This window comes from Schistocerca gregaria, chromosome 5, assembly GCF_023897955.1.
Source record: "Schistocerca gregaria isolate iqSchGreg1 chromosome 5, iqSchGreg1.2, whole genome shotgun sequence".
Taxonomy (NCBI): domain Eukaryota; kingdom Metazoa; phylum Arthropoda; class Insecta; order Orthoptera; family Acrididae; genus Schistocerca; species Schistocerca gregaria.
The window spans coordinates 101,320,953-101,338,968 of record NC_064924.1 but is presented as its reverse complement, the minus strand read 5'-3'; the positions used below and the strand labels follow the sequence as shown (position 1 = coordinate 101,338,968).

Sequence of the window (18,016 nt, the reverse complement as noted above, 5' to 3'; positions counted from 1 at the left end):
TCGTAGGCTGGAGTGATACAGTCGAAATAGCATACGTTATAAATGCATCGCACACAAACATTGATCACCAGTTCCAGCCGGCATGAGTTCTCATGCGCAGTCTTTGGAGAATAGAATCAACATAATCGTGTATGGGAATACTACTGACGCTTCGGGTTCCATTCTAAAATCGAGAAAAAATACTTTTTTGTGTTTCTTTACTGAATGAGGTGATGCTGACACCTTCTTTCAGACTGTAGTTTTGCGCTCAATCTAGTCTAATTGAGGGTCCAGAAATATCTCCAAGTTCTTTGCAGAAAAAGGTAGTGCATTGTGGATAATCACTTGCATTTTATATTGCGATAGCAACGACCTTTAAGTTACTGCTTCGCCATAACAGGGGCATAACAGAGGAACTCAATCTTTACTTTATTCTAATTGCACAGAAACTGCTCTATTGCCACTGTTCATTACTACCTCTGTGCAATAACTGTTTCCGAATGAGAGGTTATGTATTTTCGGCTTTCCTACATTAGAATAAAAACTATGAACTATGCTTATTGCTTTACCCTCTATGTTGTATGTTTAGGAAAACTTTATCTGCTTCATAGAGTTTACTTGCGTCACCGTGAAGTACCGTGCATAGCGACAAGAGAATTGGGACACGCCCAAAAATTTCGCACACTCACTAAAAACAGAGACTGTCGGCATTAACACAAACATCGGTCAAGCAGCCTTGAGGTTAACAGCAGTAGACAAAAACTAAACAGGAGGCTAGATGAAGGCGTCAATTAGAGTAGCTGGTAACGAAGTCAGAGCTAGCCAACTGCAGTTCTTTTGTAAATGAAGAGTTTAGAGATCTGTGTGTGTGTGTGTGTGTGTGTGTGTGTGTGTGTGTGTGTGTGTTCGTTGGTACGTTAGCTTGGACTCGTTTAAGTTTTTGGTACAATGTGTGCCCCTATGGTTACGTGTCGCGGAGAATTTATGCAAGTCTCCACACAGGCAATTTATATCTTCTGTGTGCGTAATTAAGTCCGCTCTTTTTCCTACTTGTCTGCAGCTTGTTAGATCACATGTTGTCGTGTGCTCTACTTTGCACTGCGGCTCTTGTTACTGCCATCTCCTCTTGTTCAGGTATACCAGATAATTCCGCAGTTTTCTTTCTACGTTGAGGTGTAAAAATTTTCTGGACTCTATGAATGTTTCCCACTGCCGAGTACCAGCACATAATGCCAATGTCGTATTTTTGACGGCTTGTTCGTAAACAGTCTACTGTGGTACGCTTTAGCTATTCATTCGTTCATTCATTACTTCGCGCATTGTGTTCTTTACATCTCATCATGAAACACAGCCTTGAAGAATGCGTAACGAGTTGAATTATAGATTGACAAGCAGAAACTCCCACTCCATGGAACATTCCTAAAGCAAACTAAGAAGTTATCACTAATATCAAGGTACTCCCAACAAATAATTATGGGAATTATTTCTAGATTACGTTATATATTCATATAAATTTAAATAAAATAATCAGATACTTCAGAAATACCAATAGCGCCTCCTCTTTGGCTACTTAGCTGCTGTCCTTAAGGAATGGCTAACAGTGTATTCATTAACTTAATTTGGTGTCAAATGCACGGTGAAAGTCTTTCAATTGGGCGCCAATTCGACGACGTCGGTGCTACTGAACCTATGGACCGGTCATTCCAATGCAATCAGCCATTCAGCTACGAACTGTCCTGATGTTGCTTGGCTTCAGGGATTGCACGCGAATTGGTGTACCCAAAATAGCAAGGCAGTTGCTTCCAACGTGGCAAGGCAATTACCAGTCACTCGTGACCAGGGCACTGAGTCTGACCATTCAGTCGTGATCAGGGTACTGAATACACTCATCAATCAGAAGATTATGACCACCTACCTACCTTTGGCACGGACAGCGGCAGTGTCTCGTGACATGGAAGCAATGAGCCCTTGGTAGGTCGCTGGAGGGAGTTGGTACCACGTTGCACACACAAGTCACTTAATTCTCATAAATTGCGGGGAGGCGAGTGATGAGCTCTGACGCCACGTTCGATTACATCCCAGATGTGTTCGATCGGGTCCAGATCTGGCGAGTTGGAGGATCAGTACATCGACTGGAACTCACCAGTGTGTTCCTCGAACCACTCCATCACGCTACTGGCCTTGTGACATAGCTCATCATATTGCTGAAAAATGACGCTGCCGTCGGGAAACAGATCCTCATGAAGGGGTATATGTGGTCTGCAACTGGTGTACGAGCTTGTGTCCGTCCCTTAGCACAGATGTAAAGGAGCTGTTCCCCTGAAAGACGACGGATTCGCGTGATGAAGAAGCTATCGAAATTCATCAGATCGTGCAAAGCTCTGCCGCCTGTCGTGTTTTATCAGTCTGTCCAGCCTACGACGTCCGACATCTGTACTGAGGAGTGATCGCCCAACCCCACGATGTCTGGACGTGACTTCTCCTTCGTTTTGCCAAGTCTCGAAGATTCTCACCACAGCATTTCTCAAACACCTGGCAAGTCGTGCAGTTTTCGAAATGCTCGTGCCGAACCTCTAAGCCATCACAATCTGCCCTCAGTCAAAATCAGATATATCGCGCGTCTTCCTCATTCTACACACGGACAGCAAGCTCACTGATACTAATTTCACCGTGCGCGTGTCTGACTACCAGATATTCCTCACCAGTTAACGCTTCTGCCGCCTGGACGGATTTATGTCGATATTAGGTCAGTTGTCATAATGTTCTGGCTGATCAGTGTACGAACACATTAATAGATATATTTTCTGTGTTCTCCGGAATATTTCCACATACTTTAGAGTGTAGTGCTAATACATCTGAATAAGTAAGCGTTGACGTCTGGGGGAATATCCGAACACTCATCACATTGTCCGATTACTGTCCTGCTAACTTCCAGGTAACGGACTAACATTCAAACGTGGCATTGTTGGCGTAATAAAACGTCCTTATTCCAGTGTGGGAACTTTTAAGTACATAAAAGTATGTATTTCACACTTGTTTAACTGCCATTGAGTGCAGCACACGTTGATCCGCGAGCTCGCTCAAGACTTCACTAAGTCCTGAACACCACACTGCTATTCAGAGCTGAAGTCCACCAGGCGACTGTACGTTTACAAGTTTATAGACCTGTTGCATGAAATATTTCAAACACTTTTGGCCGCAACAAATGTGGACGTGTCTTAACTCTTCTCGCTCGTAGAACTCATTGACCCCTGTGAATATGGCCGCAGCCCTTAAATACCCATCCATCTATCTGCCTTACGTGCTTTGCTAAAGCAACGAATATAAGTATTTTGCATGATTTGCGCTTAAGCGCTGATACCTTTGACATGATGAAATACGCCATTTCGATGGCTTTTCATGCGTAAAGCACGCATAATATGTTCACGGTTAGTACGGACTTTTCAGTGAATGAAAGACTATTATATCACTACCGGAAGTGTTATATGTCAAACAGAACGGAAATTTCACCTTCTTTTACGTGGTTCCCCCCCCCCCCCCCCTGAAATACTTAGTTTTTGAGTTATGTGGTCAAAATTAGCATTATCTAGCATTAATTGTTGACTTTTATGCCGCTGGTTGGCTGATTTCGTCATCCTCTCCAAGACTATCCTTTTTCACTAGCTGTTTACAGCCATATTCAAGATTTTAAAACTATTCAAACCAAAGGTGACACGTACACCAACAGACAATTATTCTGATATATTATCCAGTACTGCCGGCGTACATATCTACATCTGTATCTATACTCTTCAAGCCATATTACGGTGTGTGATGGAGGGTACTCTGTCTGCCACTGTCACTTCCACCCCACCCCTCCTCCCCCCCCCTCCGCCCCAGACCTGCCGCCCTCTTCCCAGCCGCTGCTAAGACTTCATGTGGACTCAGATGTCTCTTATTTTGCCTTCGTGATCTTTTCGCGCGATATACGTAGGAGGAAGCAATATATCGACTGACTCTTCGGCGACGGTGTGCTTGGGGAACTTCACCAGTAAACAACACTGAGATGCAGAACGCCTCTCTTGCAGCATCTGCCACTGGTGTTGGCTCAGCATCTCACTGCCACTTTCGCATTTACTAAATAAACCTGTAACGAAAGGCGCTGCTCTTCTTTGGATCTTCTCTGTTTATTCCATCAACTCTACTTGCTACAAAACTCATACTGATGAGCAATATTGAGGTACTGATCAAATGAGTGTTTTATAACCCACCTTCTTTGTGGATGGACTACATATCCTGGGAACTGCAAAGAATCTCAGTTTGGCATTTGCCTTGCTGCGATTAGTTTTCTGTGCTTGTTCCGCTTTAAATCTTTTTGTACGCATCCTCCTAGATATTTTATGTCCGTGATTGCTTCCAATGATTGTTCTGTTATCACGTAATTGTACGATAACGGGTATTTCTGGCTATTTATGAGCATTACGTTACATTTCTGTATGCCGAGGGTCAATTTCCAAACCCTGCACCAGGGATCCATCTTCCGGACGTTTTCTTGCATTTCGTCACAGTCATCTTGCTTCCTACTTACTGTTTCCCAAATTATTGTATAATTTAATGCGCTTTTAATTGTCAGAACCAAGTGCTGCTTTTTATAAATGAGAGTGTAATATTGACTTTCGATAGTGCTGTAATCACTGAACTCTTTGTCTGGTTTGATCGCTTAAGGCTTTTTGAAGTTATTAATTTCAAAGATTGGATGTTCATCTGCATTTACTTTAATTTCTAGCTGAGGTTTATTTGCACATACGGAGAGGATCTTCAAACGTCCTTCCTAGACTCTATTTTCTTCAATTTGGTGTTGTTGCTTAGTATGTAGTACAGAGGGCCGATCGGAGACACATCGCGTGAAGTAAAAATAGCTGTTGGGAAACTGTGAATCGTGTTCTATGCTAAGAAAACATTATCGGATTTCAATCGTTTATTCATACAATAATGTTAACAAGTTGTCATTCTTCCTCGTCACCCTCGGCTGTTGCTGATTCGTCTATGTGTTGGATTCAGGCTGATGTCACCGAGCGAGGTGTTGCAGTGGTTAGCACACTGTACTCGCATTTGGGAGGGTGACGGTTCAAACCCGAGTCCGGCTATCCTGATATAGGTTTTCTGTGATTTCCCTAAATCGCTTCAGGCAAACTCTGGTATGGTTCCATGGCCGAATTCCTTCGCCATCCTTGCCTAATCCGATGGGACCGATTACCTCGCTGTCGTTTGGTCCCCTTCCTCCCCCAAATCAACGAACCAACCAAACTAGCTGTTGTCTATTAAGTCAGCGCAGCGGTTACGCACCCAGGAGAAGATGTTAGAAACTCTGGGTACCCCAGAGCCAATAGATTTTGGTGCTGGCCGCTGGAGTGTCCTTGGTCCCACTCCGAATGACTCTCGATGACACATTCACAATGTACTCAAGTTGGTAGTCATGTGGTCGGTTGATCTCCTCCCTATAGTCTGGTAGGTTTCAGCCCACACAGGTACCTGAGTGTTGAACAGTAATATCATCACGAAGAAGTCATGTTGCTTGTTTCAAAATTGAAGTTCAGTGCCGGCAGGACCCGGCGTTGTGGCGTTGTCAGAAGACAGGTTCTCTGTCAGCAGATGGTTGGTGGGGAGCAGCATGAAGTTCAGTAGGTGAAGACCTTCATCTAGCTTACATCGTCAACTAGTACACAGGTTGTGCTGAAACATCTAAGACAGATATTCATTACAGTATTGTAGTCATGGAATCGAGTGCTGTTACAGTGAATGCCTATCGATACCAGTGATCAGTTCATGACAAGAGCTAGAACAATGGAGTGTTTAAAGGCAGCTAGCATGAGGCTGTGGCACACGGCTGAGTTTGGAAGACCATGTGTGTCCTCCTTATTCTGCTACATTCACTTAAGAGACTGTTAACTGCTGTGTCGGTACACTGCTATGTACTCTTATGGAAAAGGTAGAATTTCTTGCAATATGTCTTACGAGCTAAACAATATGATTGTCTCGCTTTCAGTGGTTTTCTGTTTCAGTCCTCCTTCTGCTAAATGCGTATCCTCTCTCACCAGATAGTGTTGTAATACACTACTAGCCACAAAAATTGCTACACCACGATGATAACGTGCTACAGACGAAATTTAACAGACTGGAAGAAGATGCTGCGATATGCAAATGATTAGCTTTTCAGAGCATTCACTCAAGGTTGGCGCCGGTGGCGACACCTACAACGTGCTGGCATGAAGAAAGTTTCCAACCGATTTCTCATACACAAACAGCAGTCGACAGGCGTTGCCTGGTGAAACGTTGTTGTGATGCCCCGTTTAACGAGGAGAAACGCGTGTCATCCCGGTTCCGACTTTGATGAACGTCGGATTGTAGCCTATCGCGATTGCGGTTTATCGTATCGTGGCATTGCTACTCGCGTTGGTCGAGATCCGATGACTGTTAGAAGAATATGGAATCGGTGGGCTAAAGAGGGTAATACGGAACGCCGTGCTGGATCCTAACGGCCTCGTATCACTAGCAGTCGAGATGAAAGGCATCTTATCTACATGGCTGTAACGGATCGTGCAGCCACGTCTCGATCCCTGAGTCAACAGATGGGGACGTTTGCAAGACAATAACCATCTGCACGAACAGTTCGACAACATTTGCAGCAGCATGGACTATCAGCTCGGAGACCGTGGCTGCAGTTACCCTTGACGCTCCATCACAGGCTGGAGCGCCTGCAATGATGTACTCAACGACGAACCTCTGTGCACGAATGGCAAAACGTCACTTTTTCGGATGAATCCAGGTTCTGATTACAGCATCATGATGGTCGCATCCGTGTTTGGCGACATCGCGGTGAACACACATTGGAAGCATGTATTCGTCATCGTCATACTGGCGTGTCACCCGGCGTGATTGTATGAGGTGTCATTGGTTACACGTCTCGGTCACGTCTTGTTCGCATTGACGGCACTTTGAACAGTGGACGTTACATTTCAGATGTGTTACGATCAGTGGTTCTACCCTTCATTAGGTCCCTGTGAAACCCTACATTTCAGCAGGATAATGCACGACCGCATGTTGCGGGTCCTGTACGGGCATTTCTGGATACAGAAAATGTTCGACTGTTGCCCTGGCCAGCACATTCTCCAGACCTCTCACCAATTGAAAACGTCTGGTCAATGGTGGCCGAGCAACTGGCTCTTCACAATACGCCAGTCATTACTCTTGATGAACTGTGGTATCGTGTTGAATCTGCCATGGGCAGCTGTACCTGTACACACCATCCAGTCTCTCTTTGACTGAATTCCCAGACGTATCAAGGCCGTTACTACAGCCAGAGGTGGTTGTTCTGGGCACTGATTTCTCAGGATCCGTGCACCCAAATTGAGTGAAAATGTCCTATGAATACCCGTTTATCATCTGCATTTCTTCTTGGTGTAGCAATTTTAATGGTCAGTAGTGTATGTCGAAGACTCACTTCGTGATTCATCCTCTGTCTCTGACATAACTTGACTTTGCCAGTGACAGTTAGAGTGAGTTATAATAAAAATTTGTAGTTCCTATCCCTTACTATTCACTGCCATAACAGTAGCGTTAGTAGTAGACCGATTGGTTTTAATTTGTGGAGAGTTTCTGACATCGAGTTTCACCGTATTGTCTTCCTCAGGGCACACACCGCGTTGCAAAGTCCACCTGCTCTGGATACCGACCAACTGCCCTTCTGACATCGCCGAATTACTTGATGGTCGGTAGATCCCAACAGCAGCAGAGGCTATGGTGTCATCTGCTCTAATCTGACATCAGCACGCTTCTTTCTGGGGACTATGCCCGTCTGTGTCCGGATTCACGCCGCACCGCGCTGTCAGTCAAACCTGCGATCCACCTCACATATATACAGCCGAGTCATCCAACTATGACCTTCGAAATAATCGAAATGTGTTCTGGACCAGTACTTCGCAACCACGTAAACCCCGAATGCGGGGAATGGAAACAGATGTACGTGTAAATTACTTTCTGAGGCATCGTAATGCTTCAGAGCGCCGGGCTATGTACCGTGAAACGAATTCGATTCCGCGCATCGCGGTGTGCTGCACTCGGTGCGATATAAAGGGCGGGCTCAGGGCGCAGGGATCGCGCTCATTTCCGGCAGGCGGCGCCGGGCGGCCGCATCGATATTCAATCCAGAAATGTCAACAGGCGCGCAGTCGCCGATCCCTTTGTGATGGCGCCACCCCATGGCGCTCCGCAGACGTCCCGAGAAGCAGGCAGCGGCGACCCGGAGCAACGCTGAGGTGTCTCCCTGGCCTTTTATTGGATCTGCAGTGCAGTGCTGTGGGGTTTGCCAGGGTCTCGGGTCGCCGCCAGTCGATGGTAGCGGGAGACTGTAGCCCGGGGTGTCTTGCCACACTGCTAGCGAGATCACGTCACGAAGTCGGCGCCGCAGGCAACGAAAGGCCGTGACGTATTCGCACAGAGAAACCCGAAAATCTCTATGATGGCGGCGTAGCTCTCACCAGAGTCGAGACACTGAGAAACAATAATTGTGCAGGGGTGTTTGTTCCTACTGGCAGAGTACTAGACGATAGAACACAGACACTTAGGTCAGAAGTCAAGCAGATTAAGGAGAATGGATGGCAGGTCCTCTCTCTCTTCAAGTACACCCACAGCACACACACACACACACACACACACACACACACACACACACACACACACACACACATAACACATTGCAATATGCCATGCCAATTAGCGTGAAACGAAGATAAAATCAGAAAAAATAGTTGTATTTTATAAATCCTTCCTCTTGGTTTTACTTTATTCTTATTTACTGTACTCTCAAACATGTGTAAGTAGGCTGTTTAGGTTTATATGTTGGTAACGCCACGTAGCGCTCTATATGAAAACCACTGGCTGTGCTGTGTGCAGCCTGTGGCTGGTTTGCATTGTTGTTTGCTATTGTAGTGTTGGGCAGTTGGCTGTTAAGAGCGCGTAGCGTTGCGCAGTAGGAGGTGAGCCGCCAGCAGTGTTGGATGTGGGGAAAGAAGTTGCGGAGTTTTGAGAGCGGATGATCTGGACGTGTGTCCATCAGAGACACAGTAAATTTGTAAGACTGGATGTCATGAACTGCTGTATATATTATGACTTTTGAACACTTTTAAGGTAAATTCATTGTTTGTTGTCTGTCAAAATCTTTCATTTGCTAACTATGCCTGTCAGTAGTTAGTGCCTTCAAAAGTTTGAATCTTTTATTTAGCTGGCAGTAGTGGCGCTCGCTGTATTGCAGTAGTTCGAGTAACGAAGATTTTTGTGAGGTAAGTGATTTGTGAAAGGTATAGGTTAATGTTAGTCGGGGCCATTATTTGTAGGGACTGTTGATAGTCAGACTGCGTTGCGCTAAAAATATTGTGTGTCAGTTTAGTGTTGATCGGAATAGATAACGAGCGAACTGTCTGAGTACGTTCAGTTCTGCTCAGCTGTTTGAAAATCAAATAATGTAAGACGTTTATCTGCATAGTAATTCATTAAGTTTTCTAAGGGGACGTTTCATACATGTAAATGCTGCGTAGTGAAGTTTCCGTCCGTTGCGTCGGCAGCATCCTGCGTGTCTGTCTTGCGTAGTGTGCGCAACATACGGTCACGAATCCACGATCGCTTCAATGTGTATTCCAGTATTTGTGTCAAAATTAGAAGTGTGACCTCATGTTATCATAGCTTCATGCCTTCGCCGACGGTAAGAATTGTCGCCTCGTTCACGGTTCCACTACCAATTTGACTCCTAATTCGCTAGTCTAGGGCAAATTTTTTTCAAAATTCCTCCACCTTTGCGTTCTAGGTTCACATCAAAACTTTTGACTCTTATGTCTAATACGTTATCCGCAGTTCCTAAACGTAAATCCCCCTTTACTCTGGGGCTTTTTTTAGTATTTTAAAAAAGTTTTTACTACCATCTCATGCTAGATAGCACCATACCCCTAATCTGTTTTTATGTGTATTTTCCACGTAAAAATATTGAAATGCATCAATAATGCTTCTGCTCTCATTTCAACATGGAATGTGTTTTTCCTACTGGTAATTGTAATTTAGGTGTAAATATCCACCATGCTTCAATACTGAATTACTATTGGGAAGACATTTTTACAAACAAAATGTGTTTTAATTTTCTCTTTTAATTCCTGCTCATTGTCTAAGGTCGGAGTTATGTGATGGCTGAAACACAATTCTTCACCTTTTCCGTCATTTATTAACGTCGGATCAGGTAATCACGAAACAGTTTGTAGACAGATAAGACAAATGACGAACTCCTTCAGACAAGTGGCGTTGTATCTATCAGGTAGTAAATTAATTGCAGACTCACTGGTAGACTATGTTTACAGGTCAGAACCTAATCACGCACAATTGGTGTGCAATCTTTTATTTATTTATTTAATTATTTATTGTAATCTCGAATCTCCAGAGAGAATTTTCTTGGAACGGAAACATTTTGAAAGTAGCTGACATTTTTTCCACTTGTTCCACTTGTACAGCATTTATTTTATTGCTACACGACACGTTTCTGCCTTTTAGTTAGTCTTCAAGTGATTTTCTATATAAAATAGAGCACGATACCGTACCACCACGAATAGAAACACACTGACATGAATTAAAAACTTACTGGAAATATAGATACCTGCTATAAAAATGTGATTTATGCGTTTTTAAATTTACATTTTCTGCTCTTTCGATTTACACAAATGCTGTCTTCTTTGCTTCACAGTTTGACATTTTAATAAGACAGCATACGTATGAACCGAAACAAACAGAACGCGCAAATTTAAGACGCTGCCTTTTTATTATGTATGGCACAATTTTCTACTGCTGGCAACTATCATTCTGATAAGTCACGTCAATATCATTGTGTTTCTATTGGTGGAGATAATATAGTGTGTTCCCTTTTATAAAGAAAATTACTTGAAAATATTCTAAAAGGCAGAAATTAGTCGAGTATAAATAAAATAAATACAGGAGAAGTGGAAAAATGCCATCTTCCTTTAATGAGTTTCTTGCTGTGGCAATTATTACGAAGAAAATGTAAGAAATTCTTTAGTTTAAATAGTTTTATTATTACGTCATTAATTTTGACTAGAGTGTGCATTTTTAGGAACATGATAATTAGGGTTACATGTATCTATTATTGGTATTTAAATATTATTTCGAGAATAATGTTCTACAGTGCGAAAGATTTTGTCATCAGTAATTTTTCACACAAATTTTTTTTTGGGAAAACAAATTTTTGTTTCAAAAGCGGAGAAAAGGAGTTTTAAAACGGAATATGTCGAGACTAATACAAATAACTTTTACCAGTATCTGGTGGCTGCTAGCTACGTATTGCGTATTAAATACATAGTGTAAAAGAAATACAAAAGGTTATCTTGGTAATCATTTCCCCTTTATTTTTAATTACTTCCTTTATATCAAAACACGTAATGTGATGAGCAACCACTATTATTATATATTGAACATATGTGTTCTACTTGACTATGCCTGAAAAGGAATGCTTTTTTTAGTTACATCCTAAGCACATGTGGTGACGTTCCTGAGGCATCAGAGATAAAGTGAGCAACCTTTGGTTACTATTTATTTATTTCCTGCCTCTAACATATGACATGTCATCCGTGCATTAACGCAGATCGAGTCTGCGCTGTATACAATTGTACGTGTATGAAGGATGTGACACTCTTTTAATTTCTGTGTTTTATTACACAAACATGTCTGCAACTTTGAAAGTATTTGAACAAGAAACAAGAGAATAGAATTTTGAAAATTTAGTGCGAAAATAATGAAAAGGCGGCACGGAAGTTGCAGATAAAGCAATTCCGCCACTGGTGGACACTTATTTCACTGTGTGGCGAGAGTATCGTTATTAATGTTGTACATCAGTGGGATATTATGCGTTCTGCAGTGTCTCCAGAAGCGTTGTCCTCACACTGCACGAATCTACGAAAAAGGAATATATTAGTGTTTAAGCTTCTCTTCTGTTACCGTCTCGCTGGAAACGATTTTAATACAGCTCTCCTTTATGTGCGGGATGCATAGGAGCGAGCACACTGCATTGACAGGTTCAACAAACGCCTGCGACAGTTGTAGGTTAACATGTAAGGCGACCAATGAAGAGCAGAGGCTACGTTTGTTTGTTCATTTTAACCGTTCCACAAAGAATCTATAGCGACAGTTATTAAATTTTTTATGACGATGTGCCATTACCGTACGCCCACACAGCGCCTCATTCTCACGAAAGTCTCTGCGCAACACTCGCCACGTGCTGGTGCACGCCAAACCAGGCTCATTGTTGGGACGATAGACACAGAACAAAGAACTCTCTCGCATTCAGACAGCGGTATATGACTCAAAAAAGAGATCAACCTATATGCACAGGTACGTCATTCAAGAAGTTGACAAAAAACTGGAACGCCTGAGGTAGTGATGCACTGATCAGCCAGGGGGACCACCGAACTACTGTGTCACCTGGCGAGGAATGACTGCTGGTCAGACACACCCACGGTGCATGTACTCGTAGCATCGGTGAGCGTCCTACCCATATGTAGAATGGGAAGGCGCGTGATCTGCAGGGTGCTCCATTGATAGCGACCGGGCCAAATATCTCACAAAATAAGCGTCAAACGAAAAAACTACAAGGAAAGAAACTTGTCTAGCTTGAAGGGGGAAACCAGATGGATCTATGGTTGGCCCGCTAGATGGCGCTGCCATAGGTCAAACGGATATCAACTGCGTTTTTTTAAATAGGAACCCCCATTTTTTCTTACATACTCGTGTAGTACGTAAAGAAATATGAATGTTTTAGTTGGACCACTTTTTTCGCTTTGTGGTAGATGGTGCTGTAATAGTCACAAACTTATAAGTACGTGGTATCACGTAACATTTCGCCAGTGCGGACGGTATATGCTTCGTGATACATTACCCGTGTTAAAATGGACCGTTTACCAATTGCGGAAAAGGGCGATATCGTGTTGATGCGTGTCTATTGTGATCAAAATGCCCAACGCGCGTGTGCTATGTATGCTGTTCGGTATCCTGGACGACATCATCCAAGTCTCCGGACCGTTCACCGGATTGTTACGTTATTTAGTGAAACAGGAAGTGTTCAGCCACAGTGAAACGTCAACCATGACCGGCAACAAATGATGATGCCCAACTAGGTGGTTTAGCTGCTGTTGCGGCTAATCCGCACATCAGTAGTAGACAAAAAAAAAGGCTCTGAGCACTATGGGACTTAACATCTGAGGTCAGCAGTCCCCTAGAACGTCGAACCACTTAAACCTAACTAACCTAAGGACATCACACACATCCATGCCCGCGGCAGGATTCTAACCTGCGACCGAAGCGGTAGCGCGGTTCCAGACTGAAGCGCCTAGAACCGTTCGGCCACACCGGCCGGCAGTAGCAGACAAATCACGAGAGAATCGGGAATCTCAAAAACGACGGTGCTGAGAATGCTACATCAACATCGATTGCACCCGTACCATGTTTCTATGCACCAGGAATTGCATGGCGACGGCTTTGAACGTCGTGTACAATTCTGCCCATGGGCACAAGAGAAATACGGGACGATGACAGATTTTTTTTCCCGCGTTCTATTTAGGGAGGAAGCGTCATACACCAACAGCGGAAACGTAGACCGGCATAATATTCACTATTGGGCAACGGAAAAACCACGGTGGCTGCTACAAGTCCAACATCAGCGACCTTGGCACGTTAATGTATTGTGCGGCATTATGGGAGGAAGGATAATTAGCCAAATGCATTGAGGTTGACGGACATCATTTTGAGCATTTATTGGATTAATGTGGTATTTACAGGTAATTACGCTGTAACAGCATGCGTTCTCAGAAATGATAAGTTCACACAGGTACATGTATCACATTGGAACAACCGAAATAATATGTTCAAACGTACCTAGGCTCTGTATTTCAATTTTAAAAAACCTGCCTGTTACCAACTGTTCGTCTAAAATTGTGAGCCACATGTTTGTGACTATTACATTGCCATCCATCACAAAGCGAAAAAAGTGGTCCAACTAAAACATTCATATTTCTTTACGTACTACACTAATATGTAATAAAGAATCGGAGTTCCTATTTTTAAAAACGCAGTTTATATCTGTTTGACCTATGGCAGCGCCATCTAGCGGGCCAACCATAGCGCCATCTGGTTTCCCCCTTCAAGCAAGACAAGTTTCGATCTTTGTAGTTTTTTCGTTTCACGCTTATTTCGTGAGATATTTGGCGAGGTCACGATCAATGGACCACACTGTATACTAGTTTGACCGAGGGCAGACTATGAGGGACCGAAGGCTCGGCGCGAGCATTTCGTAAACAGCACGACTTGTCAGGTATTCGAGGAGTGTTTTCGTAGTGTCTTCAACACGTGGCGAAACCAAGGTCTAACCATGTCGAGACCTCGTGGGGTGGGGCGCATACCGCTCATTACAGATGTCGGACGTCCTAGGCAGGGCAGACAGCTAAATTAGGCAGGCGGCATACTGTGGCGGAACTAACGTCAGATTGTAATGCTGGGCGGAGTACAAGTGTATCTGAACACACAGTGCACCCAACACTTCTAGCGATGGGCCGCCGCAGTCGACGACCTATGCAGGTACCAATGTTACTGGTAACACCGCATTATTGGCAACAACGACTGCACTGGGAACGTTACCATCGGTATTCGACGTTGGTGCAGTGGCAGAGCTTTGCGGGGTTGAAGAATCCCGATACATTCTTCATCACGTCAGTGGGAGTGCAGAATCCGTCGTCTTCTAGGGGAACAACTCCTTCACACCTGCACAAGCTGGCGGCTGCTCCATTATGCTCTGAGAAACATTCACATGGGCACCCATGGATATGGAGGCGCTCGTGCAAGGCACCACGATGGTACACTGGTTGCAGACCCTTCATGACGATCATGCTTTCCGACGGCAGTGGCATTTTTCATTAAAATAATGCGCCATGTCACAAGGCAGGAGTGTGATGGAGTGGTTCGGGTAACGCAATGGCGGGCCAAAATTGAAGTGCTGACCCCCGAAATCGCCAGATCTGAACCCAATCGAATACATCTGGGATGAGATTGTAAGTGGCGTCAGACCTCATAGCCCCCTACTCGTAATTTACGGAATTACACGACTTGTGTGATTAGATGTGCTGTCAGCTCCCTCCGATGACCTAAGAAGGCCTCATTGCTTTCATGCCACTACACGTCGCCGCTATTATCTATGCCAGTGGTGGAAGTACCTGCTGTTAGACAGGTTGTGGCTGATCAGTGTTTATCTCACGAATGTTTACTATGCTACTAAGAAAGAAACTTACGTTAGTATAAATATTACTCTAAGATATTGGTTTTTTGTATGGTATCTGTCCTTTCGGACATGTCCGAAACAACAGATACCACCTTAATATATAAGGCTCACCGGCCATTTGACCATCTATCCTCTGTGTCCTCGGTGGCTCAAATGGATAGAGCGTCTGCCATGTAAAAAGGAGATCCCCGTTAACATATATCAACGCCTGTATTCAGGTGTTTTCAGGGGTATTCATTTCACTGTAATTTCATTCTAACGAGCTGCATGGTCACCGATGGTATCTGTTGTTTCGAACCAACTTCTTCTGTGCGGATGCACAAACAGTACCCGAACGCTTACGGGAATCGGCAAAAAGCCGCGAATAATGAGTATAATTCTCAAGCCCGTTGACGTATATCAATGCCTGTATGCAGCTAGGAGTATTCATTTCATAGTAATTTCATAATGATTTTGACCGCCCGGCTGGTCGCGCGGTCTAACGAAGTGATTTCTGAGCAGGAAGGCGCGTCGGTCCCCGACACGAATTCGCCCGGCAGATTAGTGTCGGGGTCCGGTGTGCAGGCCAGACTTTGGATGGTTTCTAAGGCGTTTTTCCATCCACCTCGGCGAATGCGGGCTGGTTCCTCTTATTCCGCCTCGGCTATACTATATCGGCGATTGCGCGTACACCATAATTTACCACGCAAACATTTGGGGCCACACTCGTCTGGTATGTGACGTTCCCTGGGATGAGGGGGTGGGGAAGAGGCGGGGGGAGGGGGGAACTCGGTGGTCCTGTGGGAGCCGAACGGCACGATAACCCTGGGTTCGGTGTGGAGCGGCGGTGCAGTGGGTGGACTGCTGTAGCCTGTTGTGGGGGTTATGAACCTCTGAAGGCTACGGCGGAACGAAGCCTCTTCGTCGTTTCTAGATCTCAGGTACAATACAGTGCAATACAGTATCGAATTTTGGACTGATATTACGTTAGTATCAATCTGTAAATTTATTTTATCTAATCTTACCTCGTGTCCTTGGTTGGGAACGGGCGCAGTTTGGCCTTCTACGTCCTGTGGTATATAAGTTAGTTTAACTAGTCATTTTACATTATTTTGTCTGTGATTTTCAGGTGGAGTGTTAATTACAAATTTTTTCACAATGAAACACTTGTGGATCCAAGAATTTTCAAATATTATTCGTTAAAAACCGAATAAAGTTCCTGTTTCAGTATATATCCTTGTATCCTTAATTTCTGTAAACTGAGCATGTACACATAAATGCACACATATAACTAGTTCCTGCGGTTGCAGTGTGCACATATAGTACCAGCATATCTGAAACCTATACATGGGGTCCACTTCATGTCCTTGTAAGATTTAATGCAAGTAACTCCTGTCGTCTAATACTGATGCACAAACCATTTCAGTTTCTCCAGTTCAAAATGGTTCAAATGGCTCTGAGCACTATGGGACTTAACATCTGTGGTCATCAGTCCCCTAGAACTTAGAACTACTTAAACCTAACTAACCTAAGGACATCACACACATCCATGCCCGAGGCAGGATTCGAACCTACGACCGTAGCAGTCACGCGGTTCCGGACTGCGCTCCTAGAACCGCGAGACCACCGCGGCCGGCCGTTTCTCCAGTTTTGGAAAATATCTCCTGTGCCTCAAACAAGTGCAGTGACTTTATATCCTCTTCCATGTTTTATCAACATGTACCTTAAGCGATTTAGGGGAATCGTGGAATATCTAAATCTGGAGGGCAGTCCGAGGATTTGAACTGTGGTGTTGTCGAACACGAGTCCAGTGTGTAGCCACTGCGACACTTCGCTCGCGGTTGCATACGGCTTCCGAACACATTGAGTATTGAATTGTTTATGATTGTCTCTGCCGCTCGCTGCAAACACTTGTCCCGATGTGTTGGCTGCATCTATTTCGACGGATAACAAGTGATTCTGCCCTTGCCCAGTCCGCGCGCTCTATTCCAGCTCAACGCGCACGAATCGCTATCCCGACGCTCCAAGCTCTGCTGTTGTACACGGCCCTTACAAGCCGCCTGCAGACTTGATCGGCAGTAAACTGTCAGCTTATCCGTCACAGCGACACGTGCTATTTAAATGCAAATCGAGGACTGAGCGGGCGCGCCGACGTTTCGTATGTAGGAGCTCCGCTCTCAGCCGGCTGTTTGCAGTGTTCCTGTTGATCGAAAACGCCGAACAGGTAAATTTCCGCCAACTTCCGAACAGCAGATTTGTGACTCAGGTGTAGCGTAACACATCTGTCACTTTTGTGTGTGCTAGTGAGGGTTTACGATGCTTATTTTCGTTTCCAGCCGCGTCAGCACGCATCAATTTCGCGACGATATAAGAATAATCACTCCATCGTCTGGTCCAGTATCCTTGGAACGTTACAGACGATGTGAATCTATGCGAAAGATTATCGTTTTACATTTACAGCCAACTATTATACTCTATAATTCTCATTATGTTGTGTAGCATATGTTGAGGATGGACACAGCTGTTTGTTATTATTCCGAGACTAATCCGACGAAGAAAAGGGACAAGTATTAAGTGTTAAATAATCCAAAACTGGCTACTTAAGAGGAGCCTTAAAGCCTCATGCTGTTGTATAATGTATTTGGCACATTTATCGAAATAAGTAATGAAACTGTCGAAAGACTAAAGCAACTGTAAATACTGAAA

At 44.2% G+C, this 18,016-nt stretch overlaps 1 protein-coding gene across 1 annotated transcript in view; it reads left to right on the top strand.

Moving 5' to 3' along the window:
- LOC126273246 (uncharacterized) overlaps window positions 1–18,016 on the top strand; it is a 143,802-nt gene that overhangs the window by 25,449 nt on the left and 100,337 nt on the right. The window lies entirely within an intron of this gene.